Consider the following 23,306-nt stretch of genomic DNA (forward strand, 5'->3'; position numbering starts at 1 on the left):
CCACAATTATTCACAATATTTATAAATGATTCAGATGATGGAACAGAATGCTATGTATCCAGGTTTGCCAATGACAGAAAGATAGCAAGCATTAAATCATTAAATTATAAAGAGCTATTAATAATGATAGAGTCATTAGAGGAACTATAGCAAGTAGATTTCAGTGTTGTCAAATGTGGGATTATTTACTTTAGACTTCAGCTTTAGAATCAGAACTTTCTAAAAGAGTGAAAACCTAGAACCAGCTAGGATCCAAAAAGAGACATTGGAATCCATGTATCTCAGTTGTTAAATGACATGGGTAGAAACAGAAAAAAAAAATAGCCTTGGTTTGTACAAATCTGGATTTCAATGACACACTCCCTGGTTTGAGAGGCTGGTACCAGTGTTTTAAACTGAATGATAACCACGCTACAAGAGAGATCAAAAAAATGGAGAGGTATTCACTGGAATCTTAGAATACCTGAGGATGACTTGTTCAGTTTAAGATAAATTTATAGAGTTAACTGCAAATTTTTCCACTGGTTGAAGAGTTCAAATCCTTAGAGCTAACCCATGCAGGGGTAAAATCAGGAAATGTTTTAATATTGAGGAGTAGCAAAGATTTGGAATTATTTTCTATAATGACAATTGGTGTTTGGCTAATTGTTGGGTTCAAGCCTAAGAGAGATGCATTTTGTTCTGTTAACCGAAGTACTTGGCTACACAGGAAAAGGCAGTCCCATGAAATTCAATCACAGACTAGGGAGTCAATTGATTCCCATTTAGTCTAATCCTGATGCCAGATTCTTGTAACATTTAGAGTCTTTGTGATGATACTCATAACTGCTGTTAGGTCGGGATCTCCAGTGCTTTCATCAATATAAAGGAACACAAATGTTTTCAAATCAGGAGTGTGTGTGGCTTCAGAGACCATTTGCAAATGGCAGCATGTTTGCCCAGCCAGCCACAAATCTAGGATGCATTATGGAAGAAACCTCAGGAAGGTACAGCTTACCAACCTTGGTGTGGCTTATCGATGGTACACACTTCACGCAAAAAATGCTGACAATGGAGTTAGTACATGTTATAACAGTGAATGGAGTACTGGTCAAATGAGTTGTTTTGCCCTGGAAAGTGCTATTCTTCAAGCGTGGTTGGAGCTACATCCAACCAGGCAAGGGCACATCCTTTCACATTTGTCACAGTTATACCATATCATACACTCAGTGGCCACTTTTTTTTGGTACACCTCTGCTCCTGCTCATTAATGCAAATATCTAATCAGCCAATCATATGGCAGCAACTAAATGCATAAAAACATGCAGACATGGTCAAGAGGTTCAGTTGTTGTCTAGGCTAAATATCAAGATGGAAGGAAATTTGATCTAAATCACATTGACCAATGAATGATTGTTGGTGCCAGATGGGGTGGTTTGAGTATCTCAGAAGCTACTGATTTCCTGGGATTTCATGCACAACAGTCTCAGGAGTTTACAGAGGAAGGTACAAATACAAAAACAAAACATACAGTGAGCAGCAGCTCTGTGGGTGAGAACACCTTGTAATAAAGGAGACCAGAGGAGAATGGTCAGATGTGTTCAAGCTGACAAGGTGACAGTAACTCAAATAACCAAGTGTTACAACAGTGTTGAGCAGAAGAGCATCTCTGGACCCACAACATATCAAACCGTGAAGTTTGAACCGTTCCTCTACCTAATGAAGTGGACACATATAATGTATTGATTCTGCAGAACCTAATGTTCATTCCTCATTAAGGGTCTCAAACCAAAACATCCAGACAAGAGTGCATCCTTTCACGTTCCTACCATGCAGTTTGTGAATTGTTAAAAAAATACTGAAGAAGTAGGAGTTGAGTTGCTGGTCACTGGGGATTGACTCAGGACACTAACAGCAGTGAAACTTGGCTACAATAATACCATTGAACAATAGTGTCTCTTTAGATATTGGGTGTCATTCACAAGTGGTTCTGCGATATGGCTGTCAATGTTATCTAGAACTTGTACATGGGCACTGACAACTTCATTATAGAGTCATAGATAAGTACAGCTCAGAAGCAGGCCTTTCAGCCCATCTAACCCATGCCAAAACCATTTAAACTGCCTACAAAACCATCGTCCTGCACTGGGACCAGAGCCCTCCGTACCCCTAGCGTCCATGTATCTACCTAAACTTCGCTTAAATGTTGAAATCAAGCTTGCATGCACCATTTGTGCTGGCAGCTCGTTCCACACTCTCATAACCCTCTGAGAGAAGTTGTTGCCCCTCATGTTCCCCTTAAACTTTTCACGTTTCACCCTTAACCCATGACCTCTGGTTGTAGTCACACCCATTCTCAGTGGAAAAAGCCTGCTTGCGTTTATCCTATCTACACCCCTTATAATTTTGTATACCTTATTTGTCAATCAGAAATCCAATGAGATTAATTTTTTAGTAACATAGCATTGGGATTTACATGCAGCACTTTACACAGAGGCATATGAAGGGGAAACAAGGATGAGTAACATAGAATGCAATGGGTAACTGTAACTAGGTCTGCTTCCCACCCAGAAATACAGTGCATAAACTCCCACCTAGAGGAGAGGCCAAGTGACCCAATTCCATGTTACAACTTGTTAGTCTATTGTGAAGTGAACCGACAAAACATTTTGATGCTGGTTATTATTCATTACTTCTGTCTGCTTCAATTTACTCAATTGCTTCTCTCCAGATAACAACCCAATTTAACCACAATCATATCTGAACTTTATCCCGCTGTACAAATGCCTTAAAATGTCGATGTGCTTGCATATTCCTAAAGTGTTATTCTTTCATCACTCCCCACATCCAGCCCCAGGCATCATTGGAGTGTGCCAAGACAGACACACAAAAATGGCTATTTCTGAACCGACTCAGCAATCCACCAGCTCTGTCTCTAAAATCCAGATTAATGTTTAAAAAAAGGAGAAATTTCATTATAACCACACTTTTTCCCCACTATCTTCACATATGACAGAGCACGGAAACAAAATATTAGTAAACTCCACCTTCTTCCTTCTACTCATTACAACACACTACTGCTCAAGAATTTAATCATTCTGCTTTTATTGGCAGTCTAGTAAAACGATTAGCATGAAGCATTGTGCGTCAGTTTCAACTACACAAATGATCTCATGTTCCTGTGCAAGATATCAAAGCTGACTTTTGTCCAGAAACAAAAGAAATCCATACATCACAATCACAGCATTTACTGATAATTTATCATGTCCTGGCAAATGATTTCAACCAAATAATCAACCAAGTTTGGTCAAAACCATCTTGTAACCAACCTAGCAGTTAGCATTGTGTAAACAGAACAGATTTGTTGGATAAAATGAGTTTAATGAGCCATCTTATACATCCCTTCCATTCAGAATAAACAGCCTGGAGCTAGTTTCAAGATCTAGCAATACAAAGCCACATTAACCAATAGCAGTATGAATTTAATGCTGAAGCATTCAATGGACTGTTCCTCAATTTATGAAGATGACAGAACTGAAAATATTCATGACTGCAGGCCAGAGCTTAAATCGCTAAATGAAGGATTCTTATACACTCTCCTACCAAAAATGAGATGTTAAAGTCAAACCGGATGGTAGCTACTTTTGGCAAGGTCAAACTTTATCTTTAAACAAGTGATCATTAGAGCACAAATAAACATCCACTCTGTTCACTACGCTTACATGAGGGTAACAATTCAAAACTGTGCCCCCTTTGAATAAAAAAAAACTTTGGAGTCATTCATCACCTCATTGGAAAAAAATGAAACCAAATGAATTAATCCAAAAAAGATAAAATACTCCTCGGGCTTTGATTCAAAACTAAACAACATTTGGCAAACTAGAGATCAGAAAACAGGACAAAGATTAAAGTTAAATAGACAAACACATAAATATTTAAAATAAACTGTGAAATGTTCTCTCTTCCCAATCCCAAAAGACAGATAAGAATTCATTCTGGATAACTGGGAGACAAACTTACTCCATTCATGATTTATGTCCTCTTCTAAAAATCTAATAATGGTTTAAAGAACCTCTGGCCACCAGGTTTATTTTTTTATATTAAAAGTGGTGAAAAGTGACATGTACAGTGGCTCCATTCTAATCCAGTTCCTTAAGTTTTATAAAATTCTTTGGAATTAATGTCCACTCATGCTATGAATAAATACCAATCCTAGTTATCTACTATGTCTAATAATGAAACAGATTCCAAAACAACAGCACTGTCATTATGACTACACAGTGGATTTGCCAATCTCACAATTCAAATCGTTCAATACATTTTTTCCCTACAGAATATAAATATGCATTCAGCCAAACATCTTGAACACAACCACGTTGATAAAGATCATTCACAAGTCAAGGACTAGGACATGCACTAGTCTATTTCATAGTTCAGTATTCACCATTAGTAATAATTCATAGATTCTTGATGTGTCGATAATAATTTTGTACATTTTCATCACTGAACACATCTGAAGTCCGTAGTTACAAACTCATAAGGTAAGCTGGCTGTATGTTAAATGTCTTGTGATACCAATCCTGATGTGCAGTCCTCGAACCACTTTCAAATGCAATCATATCAGGTTATAAACCTTACAATCTCAAAGTAGATATTCCACCTTTTCAAATCACTGCCTCACCCACCAGGGTTAAATGGAATTACAGAGCAGTCGTGAATATAGTTGAGTCCATGGGGAAGACATTCACTTTAGCACAAGCACATAATTTACTTCAAATCACACACGAATCTCTCGAATCTTCCCGTCCATTTGAACATACCATTTAATAAAAAAAGCTATCTCTTTCCACGGTTCAAGCGAAATGAGTAGAATTTGCCCCCGGTTACAATCGATAGAATGACAACTACTGCAGCAGTAATGGTGGATAGTTCCCCTTACAAAGAAAGAGCACTATCTGGTCCCGACACCCTAACCTGCTGGCACTATGAGCTATTCCGAATGAACTGCCGGTCTCCCTTTCTTCTCTCTTGGACCCTTGCAATAGCTTTAGAAAACCGGGTGCCATTGAAAAACTGCTAACAGGGTCAGCTGCTGAGGGAATGCTTTTTAGTATTCAGGTTTGTCAGCCAAGCAGAACATCAAAAAAAAACCTACCAGCTCCTCGCCATTCTCGCAGGCTTAAGTAAAGCAGAGTTACTAAGACAATACTGTTTCTCTACTCAACACAAACTGCTGAGCAAGTTAATACTTTTACCAAAACCGCCTCTATTGGATCTTCGAAAGTTAAACTCACTGCATTATCAAGAACTACAATACAAAAAAAACATAAATGCGTGCCTCTATGTAACTGAAGTCTCCCACGCACTTTAGCATGCACACGTTCATTCATAACTAATGAAAGGTTTTGAGTGACCATTTATTTCACGTTGGTTACACCGTGGAACCCAGAACAAATGAGAAATGTTGAGGTGCAATCCGGTATTGAGTGGAACGACTTAAAAGGATTTCGATCGCAGCACCGTCGACAGAAGCCCGTAACATTCTTTTACAAGACTCAGGCTGATACCATTACGAAAGCAATGGTTAACGTGCATAAATGCGATGAAGCTCACACGGCGTAGTCGACACCAGCGGCAACTATCGTTTCCCTAAAAGTCCCAGACTTCTATTCTCCAACAAATCCAATATATCCCAGTGATGTGAACTACACCCTACCTTCACCGTTCGTCGTGAGGCGCCACTTTAAAATACACACAGCATTCCGGAATCCGAGGTTTCTACAAACCATCGCTCATCCAATAATCCCATAAATAGGGAAACCACATTTCTGTACGGAACATCTGTTCCTGCATTAGTATTCCTAACATGTTGAAGAAACGTGTTTTCCGCACCTAGGTATACGAAGAATCAACCCCTAAATGAAATACAGTCCGCTTCCCATTAGAACGACGAGCGAATGGGAAGAGAAACAAATCCAACACACAATGAAAAGGGCAATCACAAAACCACTGGGTTAGGGACGAAGGGAAGGGGTTATTAAGGCGAAAGGTTTGAAGCAAGGGAGTGTGTGCGTAACGAAGATGAAGTGAATGCAATTAATGTAAGAAGGCTGGAGACGAAAGACGCGGTCCACATAGATGGTGTGTGTGGGTGCACAAGTGCATCTCTTTATTCTTACCACAGAGCACTCTTGCTGGAAGATAAGCTCCTGTTGGGTCGAGAGCTTGGCTCTAGAAACGTTTAGACAGCCCTGTGCATGCACCGAGCAGGCACAAACGACGTCCTCCGCTCAACCCCTGATGCGACTGAGCTCCATTCGCATCTCCACCTTCTCCTCCCTGTGTTCCGGTGAAGGAAGGCGGCGGCCGTTCACTGTGTGCAGCTCCCTCTCGGCGGCGGATGGTGCACCAGGGTCATCTCGCAAGCTGCCATTCGGATGGGGGTGTCGGCTCTTCTGCTTTGCCTCACGCTCCTGAACTCTTTCCCCTTCGAAAGGCTGTCCAAATATGCAAGACTTCGCAACCCGCAGCCTTCTCAATCACTCTCCGTGTGCCGCAGTCCAACTCTCCGCCGCTTTGGGCTTTTCTTGTATCCAGTTATTGCTCCCTTGGTTTTATTTTGCCCTCCTCCTCCCCCTTCCCTTATAGTTCGTCTTTCTTCAAGAGCCCGGCGCTCCCTTCCATACAATCCCACACTCCACACGGAGAATGAGAGAGAGAGAGAAACGTCCTTGTTCAACAAAGCTGCTCCGCTTCCTTCCTTCCTCGACCTCCCTGCCACCACTTTCCCCAAATTACACAGCCCCCCCCCTTTTTCTACCCACCCCTCCCGTTGGCACGCACGCTGGCGAAACAGTGAGAAAAATGTTTGCTTACAAACAGAGCTCCGCCAAATAAACCTTGCTCTGATGTTGCTTTCAAAAAAAAACGACGAGGGAACAGGAATAAACCCTGGCGCTGGATTATGCCAGTAGCTTCCGTTTCACAGTGCGCCCTGGTAATTCAACATTGAGACTTTTTTTTACTGATATTCAAAGGAAACCCCTCTGATTCATTGCAAAGTTTATGGATGGAGGAATAGTAAACATTATGTTTGCAAACCCTTGCGTCATTTTCCTACAAAGAACATTTTCTTTTACATTAGCGTGCATCTGAACGTGTAAGTAATGGAATGGACAGGTTTCTTATCAATCACCAAACAAAAGGATGAAAAATGTGTGTTGTACGGCCGACAGTTCTGTTCCCTTCTTACTGGAGAATTATCTGTAGAATTAGGACTGCTCTCCACTCATTAATTGCTAACGATGGGAGACGATAGTACGACAAAAGTTCCAGTAACTTTATTAGAGAACTAAAATCGTCCAATACAAGTTTTGCAACTAAGGAGGTGCAAGTTGGTGTTAAAATATTCGGCGCTGGAATGTCCGTTGGAAAAAAGAGTTGCATTGCGATGCCACTTTACTTTTGTCAGCTCCATTCCGGAGGCTGCATCATCCGCTGCCGCGGTGTTCCCACACAGTGGTTCAGTCGCCGACTGGCTTTCTCTGAAACACAATCCTACACGCAGAATTGGAGAAAGATGAAATAGGAAGCTCTGAAAGTTTTTTTTTTGTGCACCTCCTCCCCCCCCCTCCATAGAGCGGGAGAGAGGTCCTCCCCCCTTCATAGAGCGGGAGAGAGGCCTCGGTGTGCAGTTTTATGTCAGAGAAGGTGGGTTCTCTCTGGCGGGTGTCCGTGATTGTTGGTGAGCTAGTCGGAAGATGCGGCCCAAATGTGCACTAGTCAACACCACTGGCCTCCGCTGCAATCCTGGTCCAAGTAAACTCTCATTAAATTGTTGAGACAAGTCATCAATGGGGATTTTATGGAAAGGAGACCGGAGAGAAGGTCCATGCCGCTGTTGAGCCTCCAGGCACGTAAAATCATTCGTAGAATGATTGAAAGTCAAAACACATTCTCTGAAAAGAAAAATAGAACTGATCGTGACATTATGGCTCTCTTTTTCAGAGCCGGACTGCTCCGAGAGTAGTTTCACCTGTCGATACGACTGCCCATTTTGGGGGCTCAATGTGCCCTCTGCTGGAAAGGCGTTACTCCGCACTGCAAACCATTCAACACGTTTAAAGGGACCTCGCTCCTCACGCCGCGCATTGTTGACGCACTTGCTTTTCTCAACGCCTGTCAAGATACATTCCTTCCTGACCCAGCAACAATGCATTTGTGTCTCAATGCTAAATCTTAGCACGTTCCAAGATCAGTGTTATACCGCATGGAAGCAGGCTATTTGGCCCACAATATCCACATCAACCATTATGCACCCTTTGTACTAATCCTATATTCCAGCACTTCGCCTATAGCTTATTTCTCTATCTGGGTTATTCAAGTAATCATTTTAAGTACTGTCACTGATTCTGTTTCCACCACTCTGTGCGACAGTGCATAGGTGAAAAAAGGTCCTGCTCAGATCCTCTCAAAACCTTTTACTTCTAATCCTAAAACTATGCCCCAGCTTTACTGACCTTTGATTTTGGGAAAAATATTTGCATCCTACCCTACTTACACCTGTTTCTGTACATAATTTTATATATCTCAATCTTGCCCCTCTTAATCTCCTCTGCTCTGAAGAAAACAGACCTAGCCATTCCAGTCTCTCCTTATAAAGGAAATTCTTCATCTGTAGCAACATCCTGGAGAAGCTGTCCACTGCAATCACATTGTTCCTATAGTGTGGTGACCAGAAATGTACAATATACTGTACTCTAGCTGCAGTCTAACTAATGTTTTACAAAATATAAATTCCCTACTCTTAGGTGCATTGACCTGAATAGTAGAGGCAAGCACCTTATACAGTGTGCTTTATTAATGATATTAGCCACTTGCCCTGCCACCTTCAAGGATATTAGGTTTGTACACCAAGGTGCATCTGCCCCTTAACTCATCCTATTATGCATGTCTCAGCTTTGTTAGAACTCCCAAAATGCATCAATTCCCATTTATCACCCTATTTCACCAAAACTACCCTGTAGTTCAGGACTTCTATCCACATTGTCAACAACTCAATGGATGTTCATGTCATCTATGAACCCATCTGCTTCCTACATCCACTTACAAACTTTTCACATCAATTTCAAAGAGCAAGGGTCCCAGCACTGGTCCCAATGGAATGCCATGAGTGTGTTCATGAGGCCGCAATGTGTCCTCCACAATCTCCATTAGCACAGGTGCACCACAAGGCTGCTCTACTCGCTTTACAGTTGTGACTGTGTGGCTATGCTTAACTCCAATTCCATATTCAAGTTTACTGACAACACCACTATTGTAGGCTGAACCAAGGGTGGTGATGAATCAGCATATGGATGCCAGATTGAAAATCTGGCTGAGTGGTGCCTCAACAACAACCTCGTACTCAATGTCAGCAAGACTAAGGAGCTGATTATAGACTTCAGGAGGAGGAAACCAGATGTCTATGAGCCAGCCCTGCTCAGGGGATCAGAGATGGAGAGGGTGAGCAACATTAAATTCCTCGGTGTTAGAGATCCCCAACAGCTAGGTCATGCTCTCTTCTTGCTGCTGCAATCAGATAGAAAGTACAAGAGCCAGCAGGTTCAAGAACAGTTACTACCCTTCAACCATCTCTTGAATAAAAGGGGATAACTACACTCACTTGCTCCATCATTGAAATGTTCCCACAAGCAATGATCTCACTTTAAGGACTCACTATCACATTATGACATGTTCTCGTTATTTATTGCTACCTATTTATATTTGCATTTGTGCAGTTTATTTTTTTCTGCACTATGGTTGATCTCTCATTGATTCTGATGTAGTTACTATTCTATAGATTTGCTAAGTGTGCCCACTAGAAAATGAATCTCAGGTTTGTATACGGTGACATATATGTACTTCGATAATAACATTTACTTTGAACTTAGAGTGAGGCATTCAAATCACAGATACAATCCTCCATGGCTGCCTTCTGTCTCGTATTGCCAAGCCAATTTTAGATCCAATTTATCAGGTTGCCTTGGATCCATAGGACCTCAAATTTTGGACTAGTCAATCTAATTCATTTCTAGAGGGCTTAATGAAGTTTGAATTGTTGACATAAACACTATCACCATCAAGTTTTTCTTAAATTACATAATGAGAGCTAAACTGTGATTAAAATCGGGATGGACTTTCCATATCACATTTCCAGCTCTCGATTTTAAATGTCAAAAGTTTTAGTTATTGCATAGGTTCACACTTATGGAGGCAGAACAGGTTTAAAAGCAAAAGCACACCTGTTCTTTCCTATTGCTTACTTCCTTGCCCTAGTGATGACCAATAGATTACATCTACTCTACAAGGAACTAACACGTAGAACATGCACACGTAAAAATTACCAATGGGTGACAAAATATTTATTATCTTCTGGGATCAGAATGCATGGCTTAGAAAGTGAATCTACAATGTAGATTCACACACAGCTGAACAGCCAAATGAAACCACATCTATCCTATGATGGAAAAAAATAATTCACTGGTTGCGCTGCACTTGGGGTTTTGTGTGCAGCTCTCATCACCACACTACACGAAGGATGCAGATACACTGGAGAGGGTGTAGAACAGACTCACTAGGATGTTGACTGGACTGAGGAAAAATTGGATTGGCTGGACTTGTTTTTCCTGGAGTGATGGAGGCTGAGGGGTGAATTACAGACACTTATATTATGGCAGGCACAGGTAGGGTAGATGTACAGAATCTTTCTCCCATTGTAGGGGTAATTAAAACAAGAGAACATAGCTTTAAAGTGAGAGAAAGGCATTTTAAAGGGGGTTTCAGTGGTAATTCTTACACAGAGATTGGTTGATACCTGTAATTTGCTGCCAGAGTAGGTGTGGAAACAGATACAATCACGATTTTTAGAAAGATTTAGACAGAGGTAAGACATAGAAGGATAGGGTTCTAATTTAGGCTAATGGGGCCAAAAGGTCTGTTTAGACATAATGGGCTGAGTTACCAAATGTAATCAAAATATGCCACTGCCAATTTGATATTACATGATGTGAAAATAACTCACAGAAAACCAGACCATGTCTTGGTTGATAACTTTTACTTACTTATTCACTCTGTATATAGCTCATCTTTCTGGAGTCCGTCTAATGGAGATTCTGTTTTGACTACTTGATTTTCAATGTTATTAAATAGCAGGAATTGAAATTCAATCTGCAATAAACTGCCAAATTACATTTCTAGAGTAATTACTATATATAGAAAGAAATGTATGCATCTGATATTTTGGTGTGGCTAAGCACTCTCACTTCTGGATCTAAAGATTTTATGTTCACCTTCTAGTTTGAGATCTACCCATGCAATATATGGTTGGCAAATCAGTGTAGTATGTATTCAACTAGAAACATGAGGGCATCTTTTACAGTAACTTGTGCTTAGTTCTGAATAATAACAAGGCAGAGGGCACCCCTGAGGAGTACAATCAGTGCCAATACTGTGGCAGTATGGATGGCTCAACTGCTCTGTGAATAACAAGCAGAGGGAATTCTGCAGTTGAGGAAATAGGCAGATGTCTCTGTGGAGGCATAAGTTACTATTTGGTGGTACATTGCCTCCACTAATGCAGGGATAAGGGCAGATTATGGCACAGCTAGCAGAGCTGCTGCCCCCACCATTGGGCTGGATCCTGACCTCCAGTGCTGTCTGTTGGAATTTGCACACATTCTGCCTGTGGGCGTCTTCTGGAAGCTCCAGTTTCCCCCAATTCCAAACACATATGGGTTGGGGTCAATTAACTGACCATTGTAATTGTCCATAGTATATCAATGAGTGAGGAGAAAATATGGGTTAGGGTAGAATTAGAATAAATGAGTGGTTGATGGTCAGCACAGACTCAGTGGGATTAAGGACCAGTTATCGTGCTGACTCGAAGACATTATGGTGTGGCTGGAGAAAGATCCGAATGATGAACAGACATAAATTGTAGTCTGCATCAGTCCCAGTAGGCTGAGCCCACTTCTTTTAAGGAGTCAGCAAAGTGATTAAGAAGCAGGACCTCAAAGGTTAGAAGATTAAGATTACTTCCAGTGCCATGAACATTGTAGACAGTAGAGATAAGTGGTTGGACAGATGGTGCAGTTGGAATGGCGTTTTATCTCCGCAACACTTGGACCAGTATGAGGGAGATGGCCTCTAGAAATGGAGGGCTATATAGGAGGGAAGGGTTAAATTGATCTTAGAGTAGGTTAAAAGGCTGGCTCAGTACCATGGTCCGAACAGCATGTACTGTTCTAGGTTCTAGGTTCTAGGAAGACCAGAAAGTTTGCATCTCAAAATGGGCAGAAGGTTTGCTGGTGTTAGGATGGGAGATTTAAAGTAATTCTCGATATTGGCTTGGACAGGGGAAGGAAGCTATTTAAAAAGGAAAAAAGTGTAAAAAAGATTGGAAGAGACAAGTTAGAATCTGAATCAAGTTTAATATCACACATACGTTGTGAAATTTGTTAACCTTATGCCAGAAGTAAATGCAATATATAATAATAGAAAACTGTATATCTCATTAAGTGTGTGTGTATATACATATAAAATAGTTTAATTCAGTAGTGTAAAAACAGAAATAAAAGAAGTAGTGAGGTAGTGTTCATGGGTTTAATGTCCATCCAGAAATTGTATAGTTGAGGGGAAGAAGCCGTTCAAGTATCATTGCGTGTGTGCTTTCAGGCTTCTGTACCTCTTTCCTGATAGTAGCAATGAGAAAAGGGAATGCCTTAGGTAAGAGGTTCTTAATGATGGATGCTGCCTTTTTGAGGCATCACTCCTTTACCAGGTCCTGGATACTACAGAGGCTAGTGTCCATGATGGAGCTGACTAAGTTTACCAACTCTCTGAAGTTTACTTTGATCTTGTGTGGTAGCCCCCTCCCCCATAACAGAAAGTGATGCAGCCAGTTAGAATGCTCTCCATGGTACACCTGCAGAAATTTTGCAAGTCTTTTTGGTGACATACCAAGCCTCCTCAAACTCATAATGAAATATAGCCACTATTGTGCCTTCTTTGTAGCTGCATCGATATGTTGGGACCAGGTTAGGTCCTCAGAGAATTTGACATCCAGGAACTTTAAACTGCTCACCTTCTCCACTTCTGTTCCCTCTGTGAGGACTGGTATGTGTTCTCTCATCTTACCCTTTCTGAAGTCCACAGTCAGCTCTTTGGTCTTACTGATGTTGAGTGCAAGGTTGTTGCTGCGGCACCAGTCAACCAGCATGAAAAGAAGAAATACCAGTTTTTTAGAACCAGACTAGAAGAGGCTACAAAAATATCTAAGGTTGGTTACAAAATATGTACACAAATATAGTAAGTAATCCAAACAGGACTGGAAGGCTACAGGGATAACCACCCACCTGAGATTATAACACAGACACGAGGAAATCTGCAGATGCTGGAAATTCAAGCAACAGACGCAAAAAATGCTGGTGGACACAGCATCTATAGGAAGAGGTACAGTCGACGTTTCGGGCCGAGACCCTTCGTCAGGACTAACTGAAAGAAGAGATAGTAAGAGATTTGAAAGTGGGATGGGGAGGGGGAGATCCGAAATGATAGGAGAAGACAGGAGGGGAGGGATGCAGCTAAGAGCTGGAAAGTTGATTGGCAAAAGGGATACCAGAAGGGAGAGGATCATGGGATGGGAAGCCTGGGGAGAGAGAGAAGGGGGGAGAGCAGGCAAGGAGTTATAGTGAGAGGGACAGAGGTAGAAAAATGAGAGAGAAAAAAAAGGGTGGGAATTAAAAATATATTAAATAAATAGATAAGGGATGGGGTGTGAAGGGGAGGAGGGGCATTAACGCAAGTTAGAGAAGTCAATATTCATGCCATCAGGTTGGAGGCTTCCCATCCCATGATCCTCTCCCTTCTCCAGTCTGGTATCCCTTTTGCCAATCAACTTTCCAGCTCTTAGATCCACCCTTCCCCTCCTGTCTTCTCCTATCATTTCGGATCTCCCCCTCCCCCTCCTACTTTCAAATCTCTTACTATCTCTTCTTTCAGTTAGTCCTGACGAAGGGTCCTGGCCCGAAACGTCGACTGTACCTCTTCCTATGGATGCTGCCTGGCCTGCTGCGTTCCACCAGTACTTTTTGTGTGTGTTACCTGAGATAATAATGTGACAGGACCACATGGAATTATAACGTGAGAAGAACAGAGACCTGGATATCCAAACTCACAGTGAATTTGTAAACATGTACAAAAGCCCACTGAGCAGTGAAAATGGAAGACTTCAGCTATGCAGATATTGATATAGTAATAATATAAAGGACAAGAGGGGTCAAGTTCTGAAATATGTTCAAAATAACTTTATTGATCAATAGATATGTAACCCAATGAGAAAGTGGTATTGCTAGAGAGTTTCTGGGAAAGGTGCCAGGTCAAAGAGAGCAAATATCATTGGGATAGCATCCACCGAAGATTGATCACAATGTAGTATGGTGTTTAATAGTTGTGGCAAAGGATAAGGACCATTCCAACAAAAGGAATCAACTGGCTGGAGGCCAGTTTCATTGCGATTAATTAAGTTCTGTCCTGGTGGGTTGTCTTGAGAGCTAAAACTGTAACTGAACATTGCGAGGCCTTTAAGGTGTTTCATCTGCAAATTAAGGAGAAAGGTAGATAGACTAAGGCCAGAACTTTGTTGGATGGCCCAGTCATCAGAGAGAGAAAAAGAATATCATAAGATAGATGCCAGATGTGAGAATCAGGCTAATTACAGAAAGGGAGTGCAAAAGAAGATCAGAGTGGCAAAGAAGGTGCATGAGAAATGACTAGCCACAAACAGAAAAGGAAATTTAATACATTTTGTAGGCTTGTGAGTAGGTAAAGGTTATAAGGGGAGAACTGGGCCGATAAAAGACCAATAAGGAAACTTACTCCCGGAGACAGATGATCTGACTGAGGTATCAAAGGAGTATTTTACGTCAGTTTTCATCCAGACATAAGATTGTTCTGGGGCTTCTGTGGAGATTCTGAATGGGTGACAAATTGGTAAAACAGAGATTCCGAAAAGGCCAGTCACAAGTTAAGTGGATAAACTTCCTGACCCAGATGAGACACTGACAACATTGCAGAGGGAAAAAAGAAAGGAAATTGCAGAGAAACCGGCCTTAATCTTCCAAACATCCATAGACTCAGGTGGAACCTAAATTAAAAATTAGATATCTTACTCTTATTCATAAAAAAGATGTTGGGATCATTCTATTGATCACAGATCGATCAGTTTAATCTCAGATTTGGAGGAAGTTGTGTAAAAATCAGGTACAAAATCAGTAATCACTTGAACCAGTGTGAATTGATCAGTAGAAAAGAGCAGCAACTTCTAAAGGCACATTGACCATAAATATTTTGAGAATTCAGTAATGAAATAAAAAAGAGATTAGTTGTGAGGAATGCAATTGATGTGAGATATATGGACTTTCAAAGCATTTGATAACGTGCTGCATATTGGCTTGTCAAGACTGAAGACCACTGAATAAAAATGAATGTAACATCCTGGTACCCCACCATCCAGGCCCTGCTCTCTTCACGCTGCTGCCACCGGGAAGAATGTACAGGAGCCTCAGAATCCATACTATTTGGTTCACGAATAAATATTACTCCTCAGCTATCAGACGCTTGAAGCAGAGGGGATAACTTCACTCAAATTCACTTGCTCATTCACTGAACTGTTCTCACTACATTTAGACTCACTTTTAAGGACTCTTCCTCTTAGGTTCTTGATATTTATTGCTTATTTATTGATTGATTTATTTGTTTGTTTGTTTGTATATTATTTCCTTTTTTCTCTCTCTTTTTGTATTTGCACAGCTTGTTGTTTTTCTGGTGGCTTGTCTGTCCTAATGGGTGCAATCTTTCACTGATTCTATTGTGTTTCTTCTGTTTACTGTGATTTCCTACAAGAACATTAAGTTCAGGGTTGTATGTAGTTTCATGCAAGTATGTACTTATAATAAATTTACTTAAACCTTTAGATAAAAATGAAACAGAAGACATAGCAGTGGAAGTACACCGTAGGGAGGTATATAATGATATTGCCTGGGGATCATTGATCCATGGAGTCAAACCACATGGAAACTGACACAACCTATCCATGCCAACTGTGTTGCCCAGTGAGCCTATCCCGTCTACCCACATTTGGCCCATAGCCCTCTCAATCTTTCCTATCTGTGTATTATCTTTTTAAGATAGCTCAATTTTTGGCAACTTATTCCAAATTCAAACCACACTTTGCATTAAGAAGCTTCCTCACTTTTTCTTCATCAGGGAAGAAATGTCAGAAGACGGTCTAAGAGAACAATTTGAGTTTGAACCGTGTCTACGCCCACCTGGACAAGCCAGCGAGCACTGTGAGGGTCATGCTTTTTGACTTCTCCAGTGCGTTCAACACCATCCGCCCTGCTCTGCTGGGGGAGAAGCTGACAGCGATGCAGGTGGATGCTTCCCTGGTATCATGGATTCTTGATTACCTGACTGGCAGACCATAGTACATGTGCTTGCAACACTGTGTGTCCAACAGAGTGATCAGCAGCACTGGGGCTCCACAGGGGACTATCTTGTCTCCCTTTCTCTTCACCATTTACACCTTCGACTTCAACTACTGCACAGAGTCTTGTCATCTTCAGAAGTTTTCGGATGACTGTGCCATAGTTGGATGCATCAGCAAGGGAAATGAGGCTGAGTACAGGGCTACGGTAGGAAACTTTGTCACATGGTGTGAGCAGAATTATCTGCAGCTTAATGTGAAAAAGACTAAGGAGCTGGTGGTAGACCTGAGGAGAGCTAAGGTACTGGTGACCCCTGTTTCCATCCAGGGGGTCAGTGTGGACATGGTGGAGGATTACAAATACCTGGGGATACGAATTGGCAATAAACTGGATCGGTCAAAGAACACTGAGGCTGTCTACAAGAAGGGTCAGAGCCATCTCTATTTCCTGAGGAGACTGAGGTCCTATAACATTGGCCGGACGATGCTGAGGATGTTCTACGAGTCTGTGGTGGCCAGTGCTATCATGTTTGCTGCTGTGTGCTGGGGCAGCAGGCTGAGGGTAACAGACACCAACAGAATCAACAAACTCATCCGTAAGGCTAGTGATGTTGTGGGGATGGAACTGGACTCTCTGGCAGTGGTGTCTGAAAAGAGGATGCTGTCTAAGTTGCATGCCATCTTGGTCAATGTTTCCCATCCACTACATAATGTACTGGTTGGGCACAGGAGTACATTCAGCCAGAGACTCATTCCTCCGAGATACAGCACAGAGTGTCATAGGAAGTCATTCCTGCCTGTGGCCATCAAACTTTACAACTCCTCCCTTGGAGGGTCAGACACCCTGAGCCAATAGGCTGGTCCTGGACTTATTTCATAATTTACTGGCATAATTTACATATTTAACTATATTACTATTACTATTTAACTATTATAGTTCTGTGACTATTTATTATTTATGGTGCAACTGTAATGAAAACCAATTTCCCCTGGGATCAATAAAGTATGACTATGACTATGACTAGTCAGAATAAAGGATGAGCATTGGTTAATACTTCAAAGGAAAGCTTCAAACATTGAAAGGCTATGATTCAGATCTCATTGCCTGTGAGGTAACTCAATCCAGAGTTTCTAAAAGAGATAGAAGAGGCACTTGAGGGAATCCAATATGTTGGTACATAGAGCAAGAAGGGACGAACAGCATTGATATGCAAGGAGTCAGCACAAACACAATTGCTCAAGTGGCTGCCTTCTGTGTTGTAATCATAAAATGATGCAAGAGTTGATAGATTTTTATTGGGTGAGTCAATGAAGAATATATAGCAAAAATGGGCAAATGTCATCTTAATCAGACTAGTTCTACTTAATTGTAGAACAAACTTTAGAGATGAGATGAAATATTTCATAAACCAGGCTTATTTGCAACCCATATGGCTCTTTATTTGCTTACGAAGCACAATAACCCAGAAGGCCTCAAAAGCTACCATATATTTTTGTTGTCCTGACGAAGGGTCTCGGCCTGAAACGTCGACTACACCTCTTCCTACAGATGCTGCTTGGCCTGCTGCGTTCACCAGCAACTTTGATGTGTGTTGCATATATTTTTGTTGTATATTTTCTTAGAGGACCTGAGGATGTGAACAATATAAATGTAAATGTAAATGTAAATGATTTCTTCTTTGGAGGCTCTGTATAACAATTGTTTACATAGCCAAATGAAAGCAGTCAAAAAAGACAAAAGAATAGGTTGAAGAGGAGTTCATGGGTTCATAATGCACAGTATGTATTTTGGTGAAATTGTATAGTATTTTACTTGCCATTAAAACACAGGATTATATAGAACCACTTCATGCACAAAAAGATTAATCAACAGTTACAAGAATAGAAATGTGTTTTCTGTTTATTGCTTTTAGTTTCTGTTTTACCTTTCTCTTTTCCAGAAATGAGGCACGCAAGGTTGATACCAAGTTGTAAAAAATACCAAGTTACTTCTATCTGTGAGGAATTTCTCACTGTCAACATTGTTGCAGTGTACATTTCATGTCAAGTGAGGTGGAGCTGAGCACCATGACCAACTGTCACGAGACCATGCATACTGATGCTTTCCAGTTCACTGTAGCAGACTTCAACTAGGCCAGCTTGATGGTGACTCTGACAACCGTACACCAACATGCCACCCGTGGAACCAGAGGCACTACGACACTTGATAACTTCAAGAATGCTTACTGTGTCATCCTCCATCCACATTTTGGCAATTCTATCACATGACTACGTCAACAGCTGACATATAGTCAGAGACTGAGGACCACAGCACCATAGGTGAGGACCACAACGGTATGGTCAAGCAAAGCAAAGGAACATCTACAAGACAGCTTTGAATTGGTGGAATGGGCCATATTACAATTCATCTTTGGATATGAATGACTATGCCATACCCACCACTGACTTCATTAAAACCTGTGTGGATAACTCTGTGCCTTTGAGAACATGCCCTATTTTCCCAAACAGGAGCCCATGATAAACTGATAAACCAGAGATTCACAGTCCACTGAGGGCTACACCGGTGGTGTTCAAGACCAGCAATCCAGAATCCTATAAGAAGTCTATGTATGATCTATGGAAGGTCATCATAAGAGCAAAAAGGCAATTCTGTGTGAAGATAGAGACACAATCAGATAAAAGACATCTGTGGCAGATTTTGCATGCTGTTACTTCCTATAAGTCAAAGCTTAACAGCATAAATGGCAATGATGCTTCACTCCTGTTGTGTATGCAGCCGGGTTATACAACAAAACCATAAATAAAAACACTAGAGACTGGAGCTAAGTTAACAGGGCTTTTTACTTACGGAACCTGAACTGAACACATATATACAGATCAATACGCGCCTAATAATGCATGCTCAATAATGTGTTACTATAACATAAAATAGTCTCATATTATACAGTAGGCTATATGGTACACTCCTCCCTTTTTATTTTAAAGTGTATCAACTGTTCTTTTTAAGTTAACAGGAGCACTACGCTAAACAAATACTGTATGTGTACCCTTAATATACCAATGTTCACCAACTGTTCAATTAGTAACGTAATAATATGAAATTATAACAAAGTAACATAATAATAATATTAATAATAATAATTATAACTGAAGTCTCTGGGGGGCCCTTCTCTGTCTCTCCGGATAACGTCTGCCCTGCAACGTTTGACTTGGGGAATTAGTCTCCACAGTTACATCAAGCGGGTCCTCAGCACTGACGACAGGCTTATCTGTGGATGAGATTGATGTGGTCACATCAGGAGTGTTTGCTTCTATGTCCGGGGAGTCAGGGCAATATGTTGTGTTTTCCACCTGAGCAACCAGGATTTGATCCACATGACGTGCTTCTATGTCATAGGAGTCCAGGAAAGGTGTTGTTGAGTTTTCACCTGAGCATCCAGGATTTGATCCACATGGCGTCTCCATACATTCTCTCCCACCTGTACTCTATACATTAATGGCCCGTCTATGCCACTTTTCAATCCAGTAATCCTGTGCAAGAACTGACTGTCCCACATTGAAGCTCCGTATTGACTTAACATTTAAGTGTTTGAACTGTCTGTTCTCTACATCACGCCGTACATCTGGTTTGAGAAGATCCATGCAGGACCTCAGGTTCCTGTTCAGAAACATCATCGCTGGAGTCTGATTAGTGGTTGCATGTACTGAATTACGCTCGGCAAGGAGGAAGCTGTCTATCTTGTGTTGTAGTGGTCGATTTTCGCTGTTCCTTGCATTGAGGGCTTTCTTGAATGTCTGTACAAATCTTTCTGCCAAGCCATTTGTGGATGGATGGTAAGGAGCCGATGTAAAGTGCTTGATTCCATTGTTCTTCACAAAACTTTGGAATTCTTCAGAGACAAATTGTCATCCATTGTCTGTGTAGATTTGTTCTGATATGCCATTCCTGGCGAACATGGTCGTCAGTACTGTAATAGTCTTTTCTGATGTGGTTGTCTTCATTTTGATGAAGTCCGGCCATTTGGAATGTGCATCAACGGCGATTAAAAAGATAGAGTCCATGAATGGCCCAGCCAAGTCGATGTGAACTCGCTGCCATGGTGATGAGGGCCACTCCCATGGATGGAGAGGGGCTTGTTGTGGTGTGTTCTGGATCTTTTGACATCCAGAGAAGTTCTTGGTCACATCCTCAATCTGTTTATCGATTCCTGGCCACCACACATAGGCACGGGCAAGACTTTTCATCTTCACTGTACCCAGGTGCCCCTCGTGCAGTTCCTCCAGCACTCTGGTGCGTAGCTTGGGAGGAATCACAACTCATGAGCCACACGTTAGTGTTCCCTGACACACTGACAACTGCTCCTTCCACGCTGAGAAGGCTGGAAACAGTGTGTTACTCTGTGCTGGCCACCCCTTTACCGTGATGTCATACACTTCTGACAACGTAGGGTCATTGCGTGTTTCCCTTTCAATGAGGCTGCTTGTTACTGGTAATTGTTCAACTGTTGTCGTGTGAAAGATCTCTGCTGAATCCACTTGCGTAGTTACCTCGGAAGTGGGCAGTGGTAAACGTGACAAACCATCTGCATTGCCATGTTGCTTGGTTCCCTTGTGTTTGATGTCGTACCTGTGACCTCCTAAGAAAAGGGACCATCGCTGTAGCCTTTGTGCTGTCATCACTGGAACGCCTTTCCTTGGGTTGAAGATTGACACGAGAGTCTGATGGTCAGTCAACAGAGTAAACCTTTGGCCATACAGGTAGTGACTGAATTTCTTGATACCCCACACGAGGCTTAGGGCCTCTCTGCATAGTTGCATTCAGCTGAAGTTAGCGTTCTTGAGGCAAACGCTATTGGTCTTCCGGAGCCATCTGGAAACTTGTGTGATAACACAGCTCCTATCCCATGGGGTGAGGCATCACAAGCCAGTCGGATTGGTAAGGAGGGGCCAAAGTGTGCAAGCACCCCTTCTGAAGTTATGAGTCTTTTAGTTTCCTGAAATGCTTTCTCACAGCTCTCAGCCCACTTTTATTGTGTCCCTGCCTGTAATAATGCATTTACTGGGTGTAGGACCGTGGATAGGTTAGGCAAGAACTTGTGGTAGTAGGTCACTAGACCAAGATATGCTCTCAGCTGAGACACATTTTCAGGTGGTGGTGCCTTAAGCACCGCTTCTGTCTTGTCTTGAGACCTGTGTAAGCCATCCTTGTTGAGCACATGCCCACAGTATGAGATTTCCTTTTTGAAAAACTCGTACTTCTGTCGATTAGCTCTGAGCCCATATTCTCATAACCTGGTGAGCACTTGTTTTAGGTTAGAAAGATGTTCGTCGTCATCTTTGCTGGTGACAATGATGTCATCCAGGTAACACCAAGTCCCTGGAATCCCCTGCAGAACCTCGTCCATTGCCCTTTGCCAGATTGCGGGAGCTGATGCTATCCCAAACACCAACCTGTTGTACCGATAAAACTCCTTTGTGTGTATTTATCGTCAGGTATTTCTTGGATGCCAATTGATTTCCATTTGAAGGTAAGTCTGGGCCAAATCGATTTTTGTGAAATGTTTACCTCCTGACAGGGAAGCAAAAATGTCCTCAATACGAGGTAGGGGATACTGTACTGTGCGGAGCACTGGGTTAACAGTCACTTCAAAGTCTCCACATATGCGCACCTTGCTTGGTTTTCCTGGTTTTGTGCTGGAGGTTTTCTTTATCACTGGAACAATGGGCATGGCCCATTCACTCCAATCCACCTTTGACAGGACCCCAGCCTGCTCCAGATTTTTCAGCTCTGCCTCTACTGTTGGACGGATTGCATATGGCACTGGCCTGGCTTTGTGAAATTGTGGACATGCATTTTCCTCAATCTCAATCTTTGCTTTCGTGCCCTGAAGAGTTCCTATTCCTTTCATAAACACTTCCTCAGAGTCAGCAAGTATTTGCAACAGTCTCTTAGATGTAGCCTTGCTGCCCTCCTTTGCTGACATATTTAGTGCCTTGATGGTGTGCCAATCCAACTGAATTTTCCTGAGCCATTCACGTCCCAGCAACGATGGTCCTCCATTTAGCAGTACATGGAGGTTTAGTTGCTGTGTTTTACCTCCATGAGTCACTGTCACTTTAATTTTGCCTTTGGGACGCACTTTCTGTCCTGTGTAAGTCTTTAGCAGTAGTTTAGTTCGTTTCAGAAGCATGTGCGAAAACAGTCATTTGTAGTCGCATACAGAGATCATTGTTAAGGCTGAGCATGTGTCCAACTCCATTTTCAGTCTCACGCCTGCCATTTGTAGAGCGATCCATATTACTCTTCGATCATCTGTCTCTTCTACGCCGTGAAGTGGCAGACAAGACAATTCACTTTTGTCTGAGTCACTTTCATCAGAATTGCTTTCTTTCATTTTGTGCACATTGTTGTATTTTCCTTTCTGGGGTTTCTCGTTTCTCTGTATTTTGCCCTTTTCCTGACGTTTACTAGCTTTGCATACACTGCCAGTGTGGCCCTGTTTGCCACAGTTTCGGCATTCTTTATCTTTAAACCAACAACCATCAGGTTCATGTGACCTGTTCCCACAACGGTAACATTTCTTTCCTTCATTTTTGCGCAGTGAAATTTTATTTGTAGCATATTCCAGAGATTTTTGTTGTATCCGTGAAGCACCTCGTGTGGCTGTTTCTATTGATATTGAAATATTTAGCGCTTTCTCGAATTTAAGGTCTTTTCCCCACAGGAGCTCCTTCTGTGTGGTTTCACAGTACATGCCACACACTAACCTATCCCTCAGAGCGTCTGATAGACCAGCTCCAA

At 41.8% G+C, this 23,306-nt stretch overlaps 1 protein-coding gene across 5 annotated transcripts in view; it reads right to left on the bottom strand.

The window, feature by feature from the left end:
• The window catches only part of LOC140197677 (adhesion G protein-coupled receptor L3-like), a 587,218-nt gene extending 580,454 nt beyond the window's left edge, over nt 1-6,764 (bottom strand). For 4 of the 5 annotated variants that reach the window (XM_072257981.1, XM_072257983.1, XM_072257978.1 and 1 more), the window contains exon 1: nt 6,159-6,764. The gene's annotated coding sequence lies outside the window, so the exon portion shown is untranslated. Of the gene's footprint in view, nt 1-4,799; nt 4,904-6,158 lie in introns of those variants that run through there. The other variant, XM_072257979.1, reaches the window with a different exon arrangement.
• Between the last annotated feature and the right edge of the window lie 16,542 nt (nt 6,765-23,306).

The sequence above is a fragment of the Mobula birostris genome, chromosome 5 (assembly GCF_030028105.1).
Source record: "Mobula birostris isolate sMobBir1 chromosome 5, sMobBir1.hap1, whole genome shotgun sequence".
Lineage (NCBI taxonomy): Eukaryota > Metazoa > Chordata > Chondrichthyes > Myliobatiformes > Myliobatidae > Mobula > Mobula birostris.